The following is a 20,066-nucleotide window of genomic DNA, read 5'->3' on the forward strand; positions in this document are numbered from 1 at the left end:
ATAAATCCAAAATTTAGTTTATTGCAGAGCAACTTCCGTACTGAATACTTTTACCTTCTTATGGAAAGCAGATAAGTGAAACTGGACTCTGAGACTGTAAAGTATAGTTTTTGTGGCAAGGACAACAGTTTTATTACTGAGTTTTCCAGAATTCATATAACTGAAACCATAGTATTTTCAGCTTTTTTTGAATGACCATCAAGAACACTTGAAAGCAATTTGAATCTGGGTATTGTGAGAGAAATATTAGCTCATCACCTCCCATCTGAATGGTCTAAAGTCAAAATTTTTAGGTTTGAACATAGATGCACTTTGCTTAAACTCATTAACTTAAAAGTGTGTCTCTGTGGTCAGTGCCAATGTGTCAGCATGGAGTTGATAATGTAATGGAAGGAGGAGAAAATAAAGGATACTACTGTAACACATGGTCTCTACTCCAATATTTTTTTCGTTTCTTTGAAAATCTGGAAGACACAGAGAGTTTGGCTGTGGTTGGGTGGGAAAAAATCTGCTTGCTAATTTAATATTGGGGGGGTTATTATTTTTTTTAATAGTTCTTGAGGAGATATATTGAGTCAGAGTGGGAGGAGGAGAGCTGGACCCTGAGGTTTATAATATTTGTGTATGTGTAAGAGGAAATAGTATAATTGTGTAATATTTTGGCTTCTGAGATTTTTCTCCCTTATTAAGCGTTATGGTAGATCACTGTATTTTGATGAGCTTGGTAGGGGCAGCCTGTATTCCCCTGCTGGGATTTTTATCTTCCTGCCTTTTCAACTTTTGTCTTTGGGCACAATGAGAGGAGAAGAGAAATGTGGCTGAGGTATAGCACTGACACAAGCTCCTATTTACCCTCAGTAATGAACAGCACAGATATAGTGTTATTGAATCTTTTAGAAATGACACCAGCAACAAACAGAACACGCCACACGTGGCTCTGCAGTGTCCCTCAAGATTCAGGTGTGCTAGAAAAAGATAGAGAAGATAGAGATAAGAGATAACACAAAATGTTGGAAAAGGGAAGCATTTGTCACCAAGGCTACACTCAATTATTCATGTGCAAGCCCCACAGGATTTTAACAAAGGTACCTGAAGGAACAATTCAACTTTAGAAAAAAACCTGATTTTATTTCAGCTTGGAAGGTAGTCAGATTTTTGGTGATTCTACCCTACAGAAAGCCCTAAGGCTTTTCTCTGAATACTGGATAGATTAACACTTTTTTTCCCTGTAATGGCTTTCCACAAAAAAGACAAATCTATGTTGTCGCGATATCCCTTCCTCCCTAGAAAAATGGAAGAAGTGAAAAGTAAAAATGAAAGTCTATTAAGGATGACCAGAATCCCTAAGATTACCCCTGTCAAGTCTCTGAGAGGATCAAACAAACAGAAAAGGTAATGTCACAGATCCTTCAGACTCACCTTAGGAAAAAAATCCAGTTAATTTTGCTGCATTAACTACTTTAGAAAAAAATTGATGTGTTTTGAGGGATAATGGAACCTGCTCTAGGAATGTCTTGTCAGTGTGAGCAATTTAACAGTGGCATAATTATATCTAAGCAAGAGGCTGTATCGATATTGTGCATATATTCAGGTACAGAGTGTTTATTTGTTAGGAATATGCATAGATTTCACTACCTGTGAACAAAAACCTCAGATTTTGGTGTGCATGTACAGAAAGAAGGCCTCTGATTTAGCTGTAGAATTATGTGAGACTTGAAATTGCAGTATATAACTTTTACTGGTGCGTATTTGACAGAATTGAACTACTCATTACTTAAAAAGTTAAAAGTTAATTACACCCAAAACACTGCCCTGAACCTTTCCATTTTGTCACACCGTGGTGTGTGTGGAGAGAAAGCGAGAGGTAAAGATTAGAGGAGCTCTGTTTTAAAGCTGTTTCAAAAGGAATTTTGTGTCACTCTGCCCTTTTAAACTGTGCAATTTTCAATTTCCATAAATCCAGCTGTTTGGGTCAAAACAATGACCTATCTGGTGGCTCTGGATAGGCTGGGTTGTGTCTTTGTAAAAATGGAAATGATAGTATTTAACTTATTAGGTAAAAAGTGTTTTGAAGCCTTCAGATGGGAAGAGCCATAGCAAACTAAATATATTTGCTATTTCTGATCCCTTAGATTGCTATAGATTATTTTAAATGGTTTGAATGCAAAATTTAAATCACCATCTGATTTTAAGCCCAGTGTCTAAGTGAAATGTAGGAGCAGCAACATGCATTATACCTACCAAGAAGGTTGGACATCTTCCTTTTCTAGCCATCTATGGATTCTGCCTCCAGCTTACTGGGCTAGGAGATAAAAAAAAAAAAGACTTAAATGTGACACTTTTACATAAGGGAAAAAACTAGTACCAGACTCAAGACTGAAATATATTTTTTCTGTGCTTAAATCAAGTGAACTTGTTTTCTGTGAACTTTTCTTCTGAGAACTTGTCCACTAGTCCTCTGAACTTTCACAAATTTCTGATATTCCCTGCAGGCTTTAGCTTAAAAAATCAAGCTGGATAGACTTCACAGAGTACATTCAGAATTTTAAACCTTTATACAATTTTAATTACGTATTTTCTGCTGACCCTGTCAAAATCCTTCAGCAAACTGACCTCACTTCAGTGGGATGAGCTGGTCTTTTCTTAAACGAGATGAGGTTAGTGCAATGACAAGAAACTGTTACATTATGGGGGGGAAAGTCCTTTCCAGAAGCAGCAAGGACAAAAAGGTGCCAGTGGCTTACATGAGCCTTTTGGAATGAATGTAGTAGGGAATGTTAGTGTTGCTACAACAACATTATGATGTTGTTATGATGGAGGGTTTCAGTGCCATTGCTACACCAGAATGTCACCTCAGCCACAGTGCTGAGGAGTGAGGGATAGAAAAGGAGAGAGGGAATAGTGCTGTTCTTATCCACCATCACCTCCCAGAGAAACGAACAATGACTGCTCCCAGGTCGTTAATCTGGGATTGATACCAGACTTAACTGTGCTTGGTACAGCACTGATGAAAAGGTGCTCTGTGTGTTGCTGGTACCCCAAAGAACTCCTGTGAATGGCATTCACATCTGATGTGATGTTCTTTAACTGTAGTAAATCATCTTAACCATGATGTCAGTATTTTATCCTTTAGGATACGTGCAGTACTTGAATAAGGCTTTGGCTTCTTAAATGTTGTCATCTTTTAAATCCAAAAATACCATATAAGCAGTATACATTTTTTTTCAGTGCTTTGGAGGCTCAAGTAACTGCTCTGGCTTGAGTAAAGAGTAGATTTATGGAAGTTCAACAACAAATTTACAGACCTTTTGTTCACGTGTCATCATATGTGGAAAGGGAAGGATGGGGTGGAAGACTAAATGATATCTATTTGCTGAGTTCTGAATCAAAAGATAATACTCCTGAGGTAACTTGTTTTTCTATTTTCAAGATTTGCAGAACTACTGTACTAAATTTAGCATTTATTTGGACCTAGAGAGGTTACTTTGACTTAAGAAAAGAATTTTATTAGAAAGACAAAGCAATAAGTCAGAATACCCCAGGGTTGTTTGGAGGAACATGGGACAGGCACGTTATCCAGGTGGGGTTTGATTTAACAAAATGCCACATAAAATCAGAGCAACAAGAAAGGAGCCTCAGTTGTATGAGTTTGTAAATATATCCCTACATACTTTTGTTGAAAGGTTGTATAGCAAAAAAACCTGTGATTCAACTTGATCTTTAGGGTATTATTAAAGCATTTGATTTTTTTTTTCCTGTTAAAATAGGAAGAAAATTATTTAATTAGGAAGATGTGAGGATGTGTGTGTCTATTATAGGTTGTGCAACAATGCAAACTGTCTGTACCAGAGCAGATTGAAGAATTTTGACTTGTTTGTTTTTTTCTTTTTTTAAGTCTGAGTAATACTGGTCTGTTTTTAAAGGTGAAATTTTAATATACATAAGCTTCTAATGGATTTATTTGTTTTAAAAGGTGATGCAGGCTGTGGTAATTTCATATGTTAGCACCCACCAAAGATCTGTTACTGCATCCACTCCTACTTATTCCTAAAATGTGACAAAAGATTTGGAAAAATCCTCTCTATGATGAAGAACTTTTACATTTATTTTCTTTTTCTTTTCAAGTGACTATTCAGGATCCCTTTAATCAGCTTCCAGCAGTCATTTAAGCTGCAATGATTGAGTCAATAGTGAAGTACATGACAATTGCTTCTCTTGTGTCTTGTGAATGTGGATGTGGTCCCAGGCAACTCCATGACCTCCAACAGTTTGCTCTCCATTCGTTGTGTAGCTAATTCCCAGTATATGTTGCTTATTTGGATTAAGGCAAATATTGAACCACTATATGAACACCCCCATGGGACTGTACACAGCTGTAGTTAAATGCACTTAGAAAACACCTTGAAGTTAAAAATAGATTTAAGCTGGCCGCTTAGGCTAAGGTTGTGTTGGTAAGTCTTAAAGCAGAATATTTGGAAGAAGCAGAGGTTCATTAGAAAATGCTTTTTTTTGGGGGGGGGAGATAATTTGCCATATGAAGTCTAGCCACCCTACCCACACCTCACCCTCAGCCACCAAAGGTCACTGAAGGGAGGTAAGACCTTTGGTTCCATGGTGGGATGAACAGCTGGCACAGCCCCATATCAGGGAGAAGGGGGGGTCATGGGCTGAGGAGTTTGTACTGGGTCTGCTGGAGTAACTATTTACTACAGATGTGATCAAAAAAACCTTGAAACATGTTCACTAAGCAAAGAATAAATCTGGCTTCCTCGCTGGGAGAACAGAGCTAATTTTAAATCTAGCATATGAAAATCAAACACAATTTCTTCTCCTTGTAAGACACAGCCAGAACAGATTGAAACATTTCAAAACGTGTCTTCCCAAACTGCTCCCACAAGGAAGATCCATTTTCTAAACCCCCCAGGTGCACACCTGCCTTAGTTTCCCCTTTCCCATATGGTGGTGTATCAAATGCAGTTGATTTGCAAGTTCCACAGCCATTTCAGACTTTCTGAGCTCTTGACCCCAGTGAAGTCCCTACACCTCAGAGCCCCAGCAGTAGGTCATGTTTGAACACATAAATGATGCCTTCAGCCTGTCTTTTTACCTGCTGAGAGGCTTTTGACCCAGCCTTTTTTGGACTTTCACATTTCCTGTCTCCCTCTCTGTCCTTTCCAAGGCTGATATCTAGGTCCTTTTGATCCAGTTCGGTTGGTCCCACATGTCTTGCCTGGATTATAGCATCAGAATATTTAGCTTGTTAGGAGCTTTGTTTCTCCACAGACTTCTCCCTGACCAACACAACCCTCCCTTTCAATTGCTGCTGGGATCCCATGACTGATTTTATAACACCAAGGTCACATTCTTCACCAGTTCTTTCCTTATTTTTTTTTCCAAAATTCTGGCTTGTTTTAAAATTAAGGGATTTTCAAAGGGCTACATCTATATCACAATACCTTGTCTTCATTCAGCTCTTCCTGGGAATGCTCCTTCACCTCAGTATCTTCTCCAGTTGTTGCTCCTGCTTATGAAGTGCTGTTTCACCCAGTTTGGGTAGTCATCAGTTTGGATAGGTGATGAGAACCTATACAGCTTAAATGGTAAAATTCAACTGTAACAGAAAAATGTGCCCAAATCTACTAATTCAGTTTATTTTGCTGGATCAATGTGCAAGTAACATGAGCAAATAAAAGATCGTGGTTGTGCCTCAGCTGTTTCACCCACCTGATAAAAGGGCACAATTAGACAAATGAGTCTATGCAAAGCGCGTAGCTCAGCTGCAATTCGTCTACTACAGCCTGAGACAAAACAGTTACCAGTACATGACTAAAGATGGGCTGAAGGGATTTTAACTGGCCTCTGCAGGACATAATTTAAACTTGTTTTTCAACACAAGCAAAGACATGTTCTGTGGAGAGACTCAATACAGCTCTAACACTCTGGAACCAGTAAAAAAAGTAAGTCACCAAATCTAACATGAAACTATGTGGTGGTAGTACTGATGGTTTAACCTCTGTGCTGTTGAAGGGAAACTTTGAAGGGATTTGAATCATGTGAAGAAATCATTTCATACACTCCTGAGAAGCAGTGAAACAATGGGACTGCTCAGCTGCACAGCAACCCAGTCTGATCTGCATGGCAAGTTTAGGCTGACAAACTAGAACTACCTGAAGCTGAACCTTGCCAAGGCACTGAGATTAACAATCTTTCACTTACAAAGAGAGCCATGGGAACTTGAACAGTACCTTGACTCACATACCTGTGCTGAAAAAAAGCTGACTAAAGGGACAATTGTGCCAGTGAAACGGGCTCTTGTCACTACAAGAAAGTTCTCTGAAAGATGGGGTGAGCTTGAGGGTCATCGGATGATGTAGAATTGAGCCTTGCTCCCAGGGCTGCGTCTGCACTAAGCATGTGAGGCAATGCAGCAGTACAGAGGTTACCTACTGCTTTCTCTGCAGGGCATTGTAATTCTCTCAGCCTTAATTGGGTTTGGTCAGCATGAGCCTCATTTAGCAAAAACCAGACTTTTGGAGCTGTTTAAGTGCTCTGTTGCATGCTAGATGGAACAAAATTGGGGTGATCTCACAAGCAACTTGGTCTGCAGGTCATATGGGTAGCAGGGAGGGAAGGCAGTGATGAGTGGCCAGGAGCACACCTTTAAGGGTGAGAGTAGCTTCCCTTTTCAGGGTACTATATATACAGTGTTTCAACGTGTACTTTGGCTAATTTGCTAATTAACTGTCAGTTTGGTTTGGTAGGAGGTGCTTTGTAGGCTGAATTTGAGTAGACTTTGTGAGCTGCCCAGGGAAGTGTTGGTGTCACCATCCCTGAAGGTGTTTAAAAGACGTGTAGACCTGGCGCTTCAGGGTGTGGTTTAGAGGAGGACTAGGCAGTGCTGGGTTAATGGTTGGACTTGATCTTAGAGGTCTTTTTCAGCCTATGATTCTAATGTTCAGACATCCTAATTCAGCAGCTAATCAACTGGGTAGTGATGACTCAAAATAAATACACTGTGAAAACAAAGTGGCTTTAGCATATCGGGCCTTAACTGCCTGTAGGGTTTTACATGCTTTGCTAAATTGAAATTTCATAGGCAGAGAATACCTTCAATACCACAGTGGCTTCTCAAGCCCAGGCTTTTGTGATTAGTTCCTTTCTAAAGGAGAAAATAAAATATAAACTTAATTACTTAAACTCTGCAAAATGCTTTTCTTTGAACTCAATGAACCACAAAGATGAATACTTTATTACTAAAGGGAATTTAGCTCTATTTACAACTACTTGTACTGTGAAATTCGTTGTTTGTGATCTCTAAAGGCTTGGTTTCTTGTCAGGCAGCTCAGACTACAGTGGAAAGCCAGACTGTAAGAAAATTAGTCTCTAGGACAGCACGTTTCAGTTTTTATGGGAACTTTACCAACTTTAGTATTCAAAGCAGGCAACTTGTTAAAAATCACTGAAATGTAAACTAATCAACATTGATGGTCTTAGAAGCAATTACTCTGCAATACTAGACAAATGATGTTCTATTGGTCCCTGCTACCTCATTTACATCTCCAACACTGCCAGACCAGCTTTGAAAAACAGTCCTGGCCATGGATATAACAAAGTCAATTCAGTGTGAGAGACAAATGCATCCCACACCAAGTACATTATGTACTGCATGTGTTTGTGAAACCTGTGATGGATGTCTGGTGACCAACTGCTCAGCAGAAATGTAGGCCAGTGATTTAGCACATGGGCATGGGGTTCTCAACTATTCTGAAAGTTTTCAGCTAAGTTGGCTAACTAAAATAGTAATTCTTCCTTGTGCAGCAAGTTAAACTGAGATTTTTAGGTTTACCAGCATTTTCTGGGTCATCTTATAGAAGCAAACTGAAAAAATTCTTCATTATTTCTTTCAGAATAGCTGGGGAGGCCAGGAAAGAAGCAGAGGGAGGGATGTTGGATGAATCAGAACTAGAACTGCTGCCGATTTTTAAGACCTAAGATGTCACGTGGAGCATTGTGTCAGGCTCTGATGAGCTTTGCTCCAGACCTTCATTCAGGGAAGAGGCAGTGGGAATGATCAGTGGAGCTTCTCTTACCCAGAGAGCCATCAAGGGCCTGGTCTGTTCAGCTCTGGTAAGAGCCAAGGGATAATCTTTGCAATGTTTTTCCAATAGAACTGGGTGGATGTGGTGGATATTGGAGGAGGTAAGAAATCTGACGCTTCTTAAGATAGTCTTTGATAACTTGATAAGTGGGATTATGTGAAAAGGGTAAAGCCACTAAAATAGCAGAGCAGGGAGACTGCTGATGCAGGAGGCACATTCCAGGTCTCTGTTCATGTGAACAGATTGTCTTTAGCAAATAACTCAACTCTGTTAAGAAAAGTATTGAAAGGCTACTTACATTTTTTCCAAGGTAATACATTTCTAGTTGGAATTTGTTTGTTTGTTTGTTTTTCCTTTGCCTTGCAAAAATCTTGTTTCAATAACATATATCAAAAGAGGTGGATATTTGGCACGTATTTGTTACTTTCAGAGCAAAGGCTAGAGTGAAAGTTAAATAAAAAAAAAAAATCTTAAAGACAATATGGTTCAATTCAGTCTTGACCACACAACAATTAGTTGCCATTACCAGAATCTTGGCTTTGTTTAGTTTTCATTTACACTATCACCAGTTTTTCCTGTTTTGAAATGCAGTTCTGAAGGCACAGAATGAGAGATGAGGATTTTGTTTTCTGCGTCTGCATGGCAAGGAAAATGAATAGTTTTCACCAATTATGTACAAATAATAGGTCAAATTAAAATGCATGATTTCTAGTGTTCCCACCCTGATAGTTACTACTTTTAGTAATGTTCAATACTTCCTAAATTAACTGAAAACATCCATACTCTAGATCCACAGATACTCTCTACGTGTCACATAAACATTCAAAAGACCTGAGGGTCTTGGGTTTTTTCTGTAAAACAACATGTCACCAGCTGTGATTTTGTTTAATTGCAGTTCCATAAAAGACTGATATAGTAGGTTTCATACAAGATCATGTCAATGAGACCATTTGGTACAAACCTATCAAAAAAATTAATACATTAACCCAACCACATAATGTATTGTAAGGACCACCAGTAATCAATACATTACCAGTTTATTCCATTTAAACAATAACCTTTTCAGTACACAAAAATGATGGAATCTGAAACCTGCTTTCAAAGACCCAGAGAACCAGGTGTTGCTTCATATATTTATGCTTGTTGGGTGTATTGGTTTTGGTGAGCAACAAGCTTGCTTCAGTTCTGAGGAGATGGATCATGTCACTGGCACTGACTAGTTTGGTCTAAACCTTGTGTTGTTGGGAGCATATGCTCGACAGGGCTGGGCCCAGAGAGTGGTGGGGAACGGTGTTGCATCCAGCTGGGATCCGGCCACCAGTGGTGTCCCCCAGGGATCAGTGTTGGGACCAGTTCTGTTTATGTCTTTACTGATGATCTGGATGAGGGGATTGAGTCCACCATTAGCAAATTTGCAGACGACACCAAGTTGGGAGGGAGTGTCGACCTGCTGGAAGGCAGGAGGGCTCTGCAGAGGGACCTGGACAGGCTGGAGAGTTGGTCTGATTCCAACAGGATGAGGTTCAACACGGCCAAATGCCGGGTCCTGCACTTTGGCCACAACAACCCCCTGCAGCACTACAGGCTGGGGACAGAGTGGCTGGAGAGCAGCCAGGCAGGAAGGGACCTGGGAGTGCTGATTGACAGGAAGCTGAACATGATCCAGAGTGTACCCAGGTGGCCAAGAAGGCCAATGGATCCTGGCCTGTATCAGGAACAGTGTGGCAGCAGGACCAGGGAAGTGATTCTGCCCCTGTACTGAATGTTGGTGAGGCCACACCTGGAGTGCTGTGTCCAGTTCTGGGCCCCTCAGTTCAGGGAGGATATTGAGGGGCTGGAGCAGGTCCAGAGAAGGGCAATGAGGCTGGGGAAGGGACTGGAGCACAAGTGCTGTGAGGAGAGGCTGAGGGAGCTGGGGTTGTTCAGCCTGGAGAAGAGGAGGCTCAGGGGAGACCTCCTCACTCTCTTCGGCTCCCTGAGAGGAGGGTGTAGCCAGGTGGAGGTTGGTCTCTTCTCCCAAGCAACTATCAGTAAGACAAGAGGGCTCAGCCTTAAGCTGCGCCAGCCACATTTCTGCATCTTCAAAACTTAAGCTTCACTTTGATTTTTCTGCTAGAACTGCCAAAAAAAATGTACAAGAAATCCAAATCTAATCACAGAAATTATATGAAGCTTTCCATCATGACCACACAGTGCCTGTTCTTGCAAAGGATAATATATGACAGGATAACTGTCCAGCATGAGATAAAGTAGGAACTGAAGAAAAAGAAATAAAATGAAGAGTGTAAATGACTTCTCATTCATGCACATGAAAGGCTGTATTGAATGCAGCTGCATTTATGTTTCTCTTGGATCTAGGAGTGTTCAATATGTTTGTTAATTTTAGGTGAAAATTTGATTACTAAAATTTACTTATGCTTTCAGGTGGATGAGAGTGTAAGAAACTTTGCAAGTGGGATTAGGATTTCAGGTGATCTTGGCATATAAAAGACATGGATTTTGAAAAATAGGTTTTGCTTAGGGATAAGCTCTGGTTTAGTTTAGTTTAGCTTCAAGACTGAAGAGAAATTCAGTATTGAAATAAGTTCTTCCATGAAGAGCAGGAAAACAACTTGTTTTCCCTGCATGTGGTAAAAAGGACAAGGGCAGATGGTTCTAACTTGCAGCAAGGAAGATTAAGGTGAGATATTATAGATAAATCTAAAATTTTTCAATGCTATAATCATCCTTGGATCATGTCACAAATTGTTTCCAGTAATGAGCCATATTTGTCTATTCAAAGTTTTTCATTTGTATTCTGAATAGTTTAGAAAACAGTAGAAATAAAGGACAGAACTTGGATTTTAGTAAATCTAACAGTAAAAAAAAATTTTCAAATCAATGAGTAGATTAAAAAAAAAAAATAAACACACTCCCAAGCAAAACATTAGAGCAAATTAATTGGCTGAATTATTTGTTGTGAATCTCTCGCTTTAGCTTGATTTCTAAGTTTTGCTTATTACTGATCCTTAAATAGAGTAATGGTGTTATATGCAAATGTATTTGCTTTTATTATCACTCTGATTACAGGTATTCTCTCACTGCTTTAAAAATGTGCATTTTTAGCTGTTCTTTTGAACAGTCCGTTTGCATATGGGTGGCTGGTGCTGTTGTGCTAAAATCCACGCAGTATCGTTCTGTGAATATTGGAAAAGAACGGGTAAGTAAACATGATTAACTGCAGGCTGTGATGCTAAACATATTCCATTACTCAAACAAATGTTTCTCTCTCTTTCATCTAATGAGAAATTTATGGATTAGCCTTTTCCTCCTTCCCTGATGGCTATTCCCTCCTATTGTTAAGAAACCAGGGGATAATATAATGAGAGGCTCACTTGATTACTATCAATAAGCCTTCAAATGGTTTTTTTAGCGAGAAGCAGCCAAATTCATCCCAAGTGTAACATCAACAAAATCAATAACATACCAGTAATGAGTGAAGAAAACTGCTTACACCACTCGCTGCAAGGTGTCTGGATGATCATTTTGATTGAAAACGTTTTTTTTTTTAATTTCCAAATGCATTTTTTAATATCCAAACACCTCTTTTAACGATGTGAAATCTTGCAGTATTTATCCAAGAGCTCATCCTGGGCAATGGACCAGTCCCTTGGGAATGTGTGTCAGATATCTGGGGAACACACAGCCTTGGTGGCCTCAGGAAGTTGCCCTGGGCAGGGGAAGGGCCCACTTCAGGGATGTGTGTTGTTAAGGCTGAAGAGTGAGGTTGAGACGCCCAGGCTGTTTCCAGGAGCTTCTCCAGCAGGAGAGCTTCATGTGATATGATGGGGGAGGCTGGAGTAACTGGGAGACATGGGTGAACTGGGAAAGGAGCTTCAGTCCTCTTGTAGATGACAGACTCTACCAATCAACTCATTGGGAAATGGTCCCCTCTGGCTCATCACTCATGGCTAGTGTTCACAGACCTAAACTCAGGCCACCAAAACAGGTTGGCCTCTTTCACGTGGTCTTTAGGGAGCAATCTCTGTTGTGTACTTCACCTATGAACTGTTTTTTCCTGGCCCTTGCCTGGAACACAGTGTGGGATCACAGGGCAGCACCTGACCTGCACCAGATGGACTGGGGACAGATGGACTCAGTTCTTGAGCTGACTGCAAATATATGAACCCTTCTGCCTCCTCATGCTGCTCCTGCCATCTCCTTTGTTTGAGCTTTCAGACTGGGTCTTAGGTTAAGGAACTCCTCTCAGAACTTTCCACTGGAAGATCCAATAACCAGCTGAACCTTTCAAAGCAGAACACCAAGCATCTCAATAGGTAACCACGTTTCATAAGAAAGGCTTTATTTTAAAGCCTTTTCCTCATTTTATTTCTTGGAATTTCATTTTAACACATGGTTTATCTTAAAAAAATACTAGAGCTGCGTGCTCTTTCTGTTGATGTGAGATCTATCACGAACTTATTGCTCATTTTTTAATTAAAATTTTCTATTATGTAAAGCATGAGTCTTAGGCTGTCTGGCAATCATTCAAGCTCTTGGAATATAAGGTCTTAGCACAACCTCATAGAAAATTCAGTGAGAGCTTCCTGCAGGAATTCCCTTACCCACAATGAGATTTCAGTAAATTACAATATCCCTTTAAAGAGTAATTGCAATAAATCTAATATAACCAGCAAACATGAAATATGTCAGTGTACCACAGTTCATTAGAATAGGATCTCCATTGCAGACTAATAATAAATAGTAATGCTCAGATAATAGTCAAGAAAATGTAACATCTGAGTATTGAAAGAACATAAATAAGGATCTGAACTCATTGGATTGTGTTCTGAATAGAATAAATGGATACCCTCTGGACTTCTATCAAAGTGATGGATGAGGGGTTTTCTTTTTTGACTATTGAAAATGCAAAGAAATAAAAATCTATCCAACAGCCAGACTTCCAATCCTCTCCCTGCGTTTGCAGCAGCTCCCCCCTCCAACGGATGATTGAAGACTGGAAGTCCAGAACATGAAGGACAGCTGCTCCAGCAGGAATATTTGAGATCATAATCCAACTTGTAGCACTACCTTGGGCGCTTTGGAGGATATGGTCAAACAATTCTGCTGTGGCTTTTGTTTTGCTTTACTTTGCAGTGTTTGTAACAAATAATGTTTTCTAGAAAGCATGATCATATTTACGTTTATTCTCAGTTTGTCCCCATTTGGGTAGTGTTGATTTCTTCCCTTCATTTCTTTTTGAAGCACAATTCAATTTTGTGCGTTTTCTTCTGCAATGCTGATCCTGTCAATCAATAGCTAGCAGTTATATTCATGTTTAATACTATTTTGTGCTCTTTCAAGCAACTCTATTCAAGCACACTGAAGCATATTTCAGCTGCAGCACAACACACTTTATTTTAATCTTTCACTGATATCAGTGGATGCGCAGAAAACATGACTACTTGCAAATTATAACTGAATAATTTACAGCATGGCCAGATTATAATTGTGAGCTCATGAAGGAGAAAATTAAAGGTTTAAAGGACAAACTCAATTCTGATCCAAAACTACCATAACATGTAGAGATAATAAAACATACATCGGTAGTGAAAATTGGTCCAAATATAATTTCTGAATAGACAGTGTGTGTGTGGATAATCCTGTGATGACATTTGATTGTTTTTCAGGCTGAAACATAAGTAATCAAATCTCATTTGTCAAGGCTGGTTTCTCATTTTAAGCATTTGAGGGGAATGTTTCTTTCTAAAATAAAAGTCTACAACACATCATGTATTGGAGGACTTTCCTCTTGTGAGGTGTATGGGAGAGGACAGAGACAGGACACCAGACCTGACTGGTGAATGTTATGAACCATTGTGGAAATCCCACTCTCTCTTTATTCTGTATTTCCAGCAATTTATAGTTGCTTACAACTTCAGAAACCTTTAATTGTTTGGGATGGCATTTTCTTTGCAGAATTATTACTTATGCAGTGCTTGAGCGCATAATAAGTATTATTTATCTACTGGTTTAATGTTAAAACTTCAGGTAGTTATGTGTCATACCCAAAACCGATAAAGCACATGTATCTATTTCAAACCTCTGTTAAAGCAGCTCCACTTCTGTGCCTCAACAGAAGTTTGAGGAACGCAGTGTCTTGGTGTTGGAATAAAATTTTTCTTAGGCTCACCTGAATCCAGGAGGGTTGCTTTGCTTCTGCAGTAGTTGTAAAACTTAATTATCTTGTCTCCTTCTCTCTTGTCTGAAACAATAACAGCTTTGTTACTTTTAGAAAATCAGAAGTGATTGCGACATGGGGCTGAATGAAAACCCTCTTGTCTGGGATCCCAGTGCCACAGCTCATTGTCAGACAGCAGGCTTCTTGATTCCAGAGTTGATATGCATAATGTTTCAGCAAACTCCTGCTCTAGGCTTGGCCAGGTGTTATGATAATTTCCTTGTCCTGTGGGTGTAAAGATTTGAAAATCCAAAATGGGTTATGAAAGTTGTCTGGTCTGATCTCCTCATGGCATAAGCTGTGAAATAGAAGCTTCTGATTTCAATAACAAAACATAATTTTGGTTAGAACTTAACCATGCTTCTTTCAGTTTTATTTCTGTTTGTTTTTCAAAATGAAAGCAATCCCTGGAAAATGCACCTTTTCTTTTCCAAGCCTGTCTCCCTTCTGCCATTTTCATTCCAATGCTTATAAGTCTTGCATTGGGTAAAATTGTTCTCAATTTTTCACCTAATTTTGTCTAGACCACACTCTGACCTTGTTATTGAGTCTAATTGTGTCACTCACATCAAGTTTCTGGTGTTAGAAAATTACGTTCTGAATAAACAGTTGCAGACAGAGAGGAAGTTTTCTACTTGCTCCTCTCTTGGATAAAATGTGGTGTGTGAAGCAGGGCTTCCAGGCTTGGAATCACTCATACAGTGTGTATGGCATCAAGACCCTGCACCCCAACTTTTGAATATCTGATGCCAGAATTTACACAAACACATTTTAGTGTTCTGACTTGATAATTTGTTTTTTAAGCTTAGCAATAAGACAAAGAATTGTGAATACTATGACTATTGTTTTGACTTTGGGAGTCCTTCTGCTCATGTCTGCATTTTAGCCAGGATATTCTCTTAGGCTGTTGAGCAGATCAATTATAGAATCATAGAATCATAGAATCAGACGGGTTGGAAAGGACCTCTGAGATCATCAAGTCCAACCCTTGATCCACTACCACCACAGTTGCTAGACCATGGCACTAAGTGCCACATCCAGCCTCATCTTAAAAACCTCCAGGGACGGAGAATCCTCCACTTCCCTGGGCAGCCCATTCCAATGGCTGATTACCCTCTCTGTAAAGAATTTCTTTCTAATATCTAACCTAAACCTCCCCTGACGCAGCTTAAGGTCATGCCCTCTTGTCCTACTGCTGGTTCCTGGGAGAAGAGACCAACCCCCACCTGCCTACAACCTCCTCTCAGGTAGTTGTAGAGAGTGATGAGGTCTCCCCTGAGCCTTCTCTTCTCCAGGCTGAACAACCCCAGCTCCCTCAGCCTCTCCTCACAGCACTTGTGTTCAAGTCCCTTCACCAGCCTCATTGCCCTTCTCTGGACCTGCTCCAGCCCCTCAACATCTTTCCTGAACTGAGGGGCCCAGAACTGGACACAGCACTCCAGGTGTGGCCTCACTAGTGCTGAGTACAGGGGCAGAATCACTTCCCTGGTCCTGCTGCCACACTGTTCCTGATACAGGCCAGGATACCATTGGCCTTCTTGGCCACCTGGGCACACTGCTGGCTCATGTTTAGCCTCCTGTCAATCAGCACTCCCAGGTCCCTTCCTGCCTGGCTGCTCTTCAGCCACTCTGTCCCCAGCCTGTAGTGCTGCAGGGGGTTGCTGTGGCCAAAGTGCAGGACCCAGCACTTGGCCTTGTTGAACCTTGTCCTGTTGGAACCAGCCCAACTCTCCAGCCTATCCAGGTCCCTCTGCAGAGTCCTCCTACCTTCCAGCAGGTCGACACTCCCTCCCAACTTGGTCTGCAAATTTGCTAATGGTGGACTCAGTCCCCTCATCTAAATCATGAACTCTTCCAGGCTCCTGTCAACTGTGGAAGAATGGGAGATAAACCCTTCTTCAGTTTGGCTCACAGCTCATCCCTGCCTTCTTTCTAGAATTTACTGCCTCCTTAATTATGCTGCCACCACTGAACAGTTAATCCTTAATTAGTCAGGCTAGTAAAGACCTTATTAGCAAAACGATATAATTTTAATTTGGTCCTCAACATTGGGATGGAGAGAGTATCATGGAGAAGATCAGCTGGTGGGTCTGAGAGATCCTGTTCTTCAGTGGAGAGCTGTCAAAGAACACTTGAAGGGAGAAGGAATGGAAACAGGAATCTGAAAGACCTTCAGCCTCGGAGCGGGCTGAATATACAGCAACAACAGCTTGCTGGAGACATTACAGCCTGTGATCTGGGCAGATTTTGGAGTCATTTTTTTAGCAATCTAGAACAGGACAGGAACAAGTTGATTTCTTGGAAGGTGGGAACATCAAGCCTCAAGGAAAGTGAGGCCCTTGACAGCACTGGATTGTTGTCAGGCTGAAGAGTCTGAGAGTATTGCTGTGCTTCTGCTGTGGGACGGATGAAAAGCCAGGTTAGTTCTGCCAGGGTTTTGTCTCTTTCTGTTTAGAAGGTGGTTGACGCTCCAATTTTATTTCTTTTTAACCCTCTTCATCTTTTTTCCATCTTTTCTTCCTCAATTATATTAATATCTAACCCAAATGCAGTCCTTAAGGTTACAAGATTCTTACCCCACAGAGGCACTTTTCATGTGTTTTCTCCATTTTGTTCTCTGAAGGAAGGGCAACTCCATCTGCTACTTCAGATCCTTATAAAATTTAATTTTTGAACAGTGTCATAGTTCTCAGCAGAGAGATCAAACCAGAGCTGCATCAAATTGCATTCTGACCTCAAGGTATTATCCTCAAACTGCAATTCATGGTGCTTCCCCTCATTAGTTTAATGAATGCTACAGCAGTTTGTCTCGGTTGACTTTTTTCATAAATAATTGGAAGTCCTTTGTTGCCATGGCTTAATATCATTTCATGCCCTATCCCTTAATGATTCACAGTCAATTTGTTAATCTGGAGCTCTCTTTTCCCGAAACACTCCTGTCTGTAGTGATTATTCCCAGAACTGCACCAAGCTGATTGAGAACTCCAGCTCCTGCCTGTGAACCATTACTCCATCTCCATCGGAACAGATGCTGAGGAGATTTACTGCTTTACTCTGCTGACTCTTTTTGACTAGAAATTTTGATCAGGGGTTTCTTGTGTGAGCAGAAGGTTTGATAGTAACTAATTGAGAGTCCTTGTGTATTATCTTTCTGAGTTGGCGGAGTTATAGGCTCGATGTGCTGAGCAGCTGCCAATGTGGTTGTAGAAACATTCACACTGACTTGTGCTGATCCCACGGTCAGATCTAAGTTGTTGGGTGAGCTGCAGAAGAGGAAAAATAGACCCTACTTCTCTTTAAGCCTTTTGTGAACACGCTTTTTTTATACCCTTGTGGTAATGATGTGGGTAAGGGCAGTGAAGATCTGCCTCCCACACAGATTTCAGTGCTTTTCTTTGTGCCCTTAAAAGCATTGGTGGTGCATTTTTCAGTACATTGTGTTTAAAGTGGTCTACAAGAAAGGGAGTGTGGTTGGAAGACTAAGCAACATCTAAAAATATGTATTTACAGGTAAACAAGTAAAAATATATCCCAGAATGAGCAAATCACAAATAGTACTCAGTTTTACCTCTGCACTAGGAGCAGATTTCACTGACCGAGGATGTAACCGAAGACTGATTTAGTGCCAACTACACAGCACAGATCAAAGGAAAACAGGGATGCATGTTTTTAGTCTTTTTTTTTTTTTCCCCAGAAATAAATTCCTGAACTGAAATGCTTTTGTGGCCCTGTGCCCACAGTATTCCAATTTTTCTTGATTATAGTGGTGGGGGAGTGGAGAGGAAAATCATAAATTGAAGGCTCTGTCCTATTTATGGAACATTCTGATTCACACCCAAGGCACGTTGAATCCCTGTTCTTGCACACAGCCAGGAAAACAGATTGGTTTGGTACTGTGGAACCCATGGGCTGTGGGCTGGCATCAGATTTAGTGTGAACTTGAGTGGTTTAATTTTTAGGAGAACATTTTTCAATATGTTTGTCAATTTGAAGTGGTATTTTGATAATATAAATCGTGTTGTTGACTTTTTTGGTGACCTCATATGTATTAAATTCCCAGTCCTCTGGATAGTGTTCTGAATTAATATTTTCAATTAAAAAAACCAAATCAGAACAAACCCCCCCATTTTTTGTTCACTTCTTTTGGATCCATTCTTTTTCAATTTATCCTAATTCTGTTGGCTTATACAGGATTTTTCTGTCTATACTGGATTGTCACCAATAGTGGCACAGTTGTTATTAGTGTTAAGATAAAGAGGTGCTTCTCTGTTAGATGATGTTAAATATATTGTTTTCTTTGCTGCAATGGATTTTAGTTGTTGTTGTTTAATTGTTATTGATGGTAACTTGAAGAATTATATCCTCTCGGAAATGGCCAGCTATTACAAATTCAAGCATTAATAAAACCAAAACAATTTAACCACCACCCATACATTCTACACTCAAGCAAAACAAAAAGCAACATTTTTTGCAGAAAAGCCCACATATTTTGTAGATCAGCATATTGCTATGCAAATTATTTATAGACAAGCCAGAGAAGTTTAAATGCAGTTCAATATGGATTAGAGGAAAACTAAAGAAGTTTGAATAAATTGATAAGTTTCTCATTAATACTACCCTTAGTAGGAAAATGTTTATAGTTAATACAAAACAGCACGTCTTGTCTAAAAATGAACCGGTCATATAATTTTGTCTTTTGTGCTTCTTTCTACCCAGTAATTATTAATCTATCAACATGAAAATTCTATCAATTTTCTAGGTAATATCACATATTTTTCCAATGTAAGAGTAGGGGGTTATTTTAAATCAAGCCAGTGTTATAAAATATCGTGTAAAGTATGTTAAAATTGTAAAAATGGGAATAGATTTCACTTGCTTGTGGGCTTGATAAACATCTGGTTACGAGCCCTTTTGTGTATGATGTGTGATTTTATTGGAATTGCACAACTGGGTGTTACTTTAACTTTGGGTTTCCAAGCACCTTCACAAGAATTACCAGTTTAGGGGGGGGGGAAAGAAGGGTTATTCTACCATGATTTGTGTGAGTAACAGGGAAAACCAATCCAAATTTGCAGCCCCACCGTTCTGCTGGGCTCAAGGTGAGTGCAAACTGCAACTGCAGTTGAGGTAAGATGAGCTCTGCTCTTTGTGAGTGTTTAGAACAGCTGCTGGGTATGGGAATTAAGTAAACAACTGGAGAACATGAGTGTGGAATAAGCAGGTATCCACATATTTTGGTGATTAATTTATATTCCTTTCTCTTAAATTAGAAGGTCTGAATGTGGCTACTTACCTTTGATTCAGAAAAGAGCATGAGCTGGTCTCAGTAACACTTTAATTTATTTTCATCCTGTTCACAAAGTAGAGTATTTTTTAATCAGGTCTTAAACTCTGGGGCCAGATAATGTACTTCTGTGAGGGAGTGAAGGCCACATCCATAAGGGGAGGCTCAACTTTGATACAGAAAAAGCATTGCTGAGCCAGCTACAGATCACTGAGGACTTCAAACCCCACCATGGGCTGCAGATAAATACCTTGAGTGCTCAGCTCTTAGTGTGATCTTTGCTGCTGCAACACTCTTATTTCACTTGCTAAATGAAAAGGAGTTTGTGTTCTGGCTAAAATTAGGATACAGAAAATCACTGGTCTAGTCCCGTGAGGATCTTCATCTCATGGGCCTGCTTGAAATCACTTTTATACTCCCAGGGCTGAGCAGTTTGGCACCTAGTTCACATCTAAACCCTACA

This window comes from Lepidothrix coronata, unplaced genomic scaffold (assembly GCF_001604755.1).
Source record: "Lepidothrix coronata isolate B3197 unplaced genomic scaffold, Lepidothrix_coronata-1.0 Scaffold280, whole genome shotgun sequence".
NCBI classification, from domain to species: domain Eukaryota; kingdom Metazoa; phylum Chordata; class Aves; order Passeriformes; family Pipridae; genus Lepidothrix; species Lepidothrix coronata.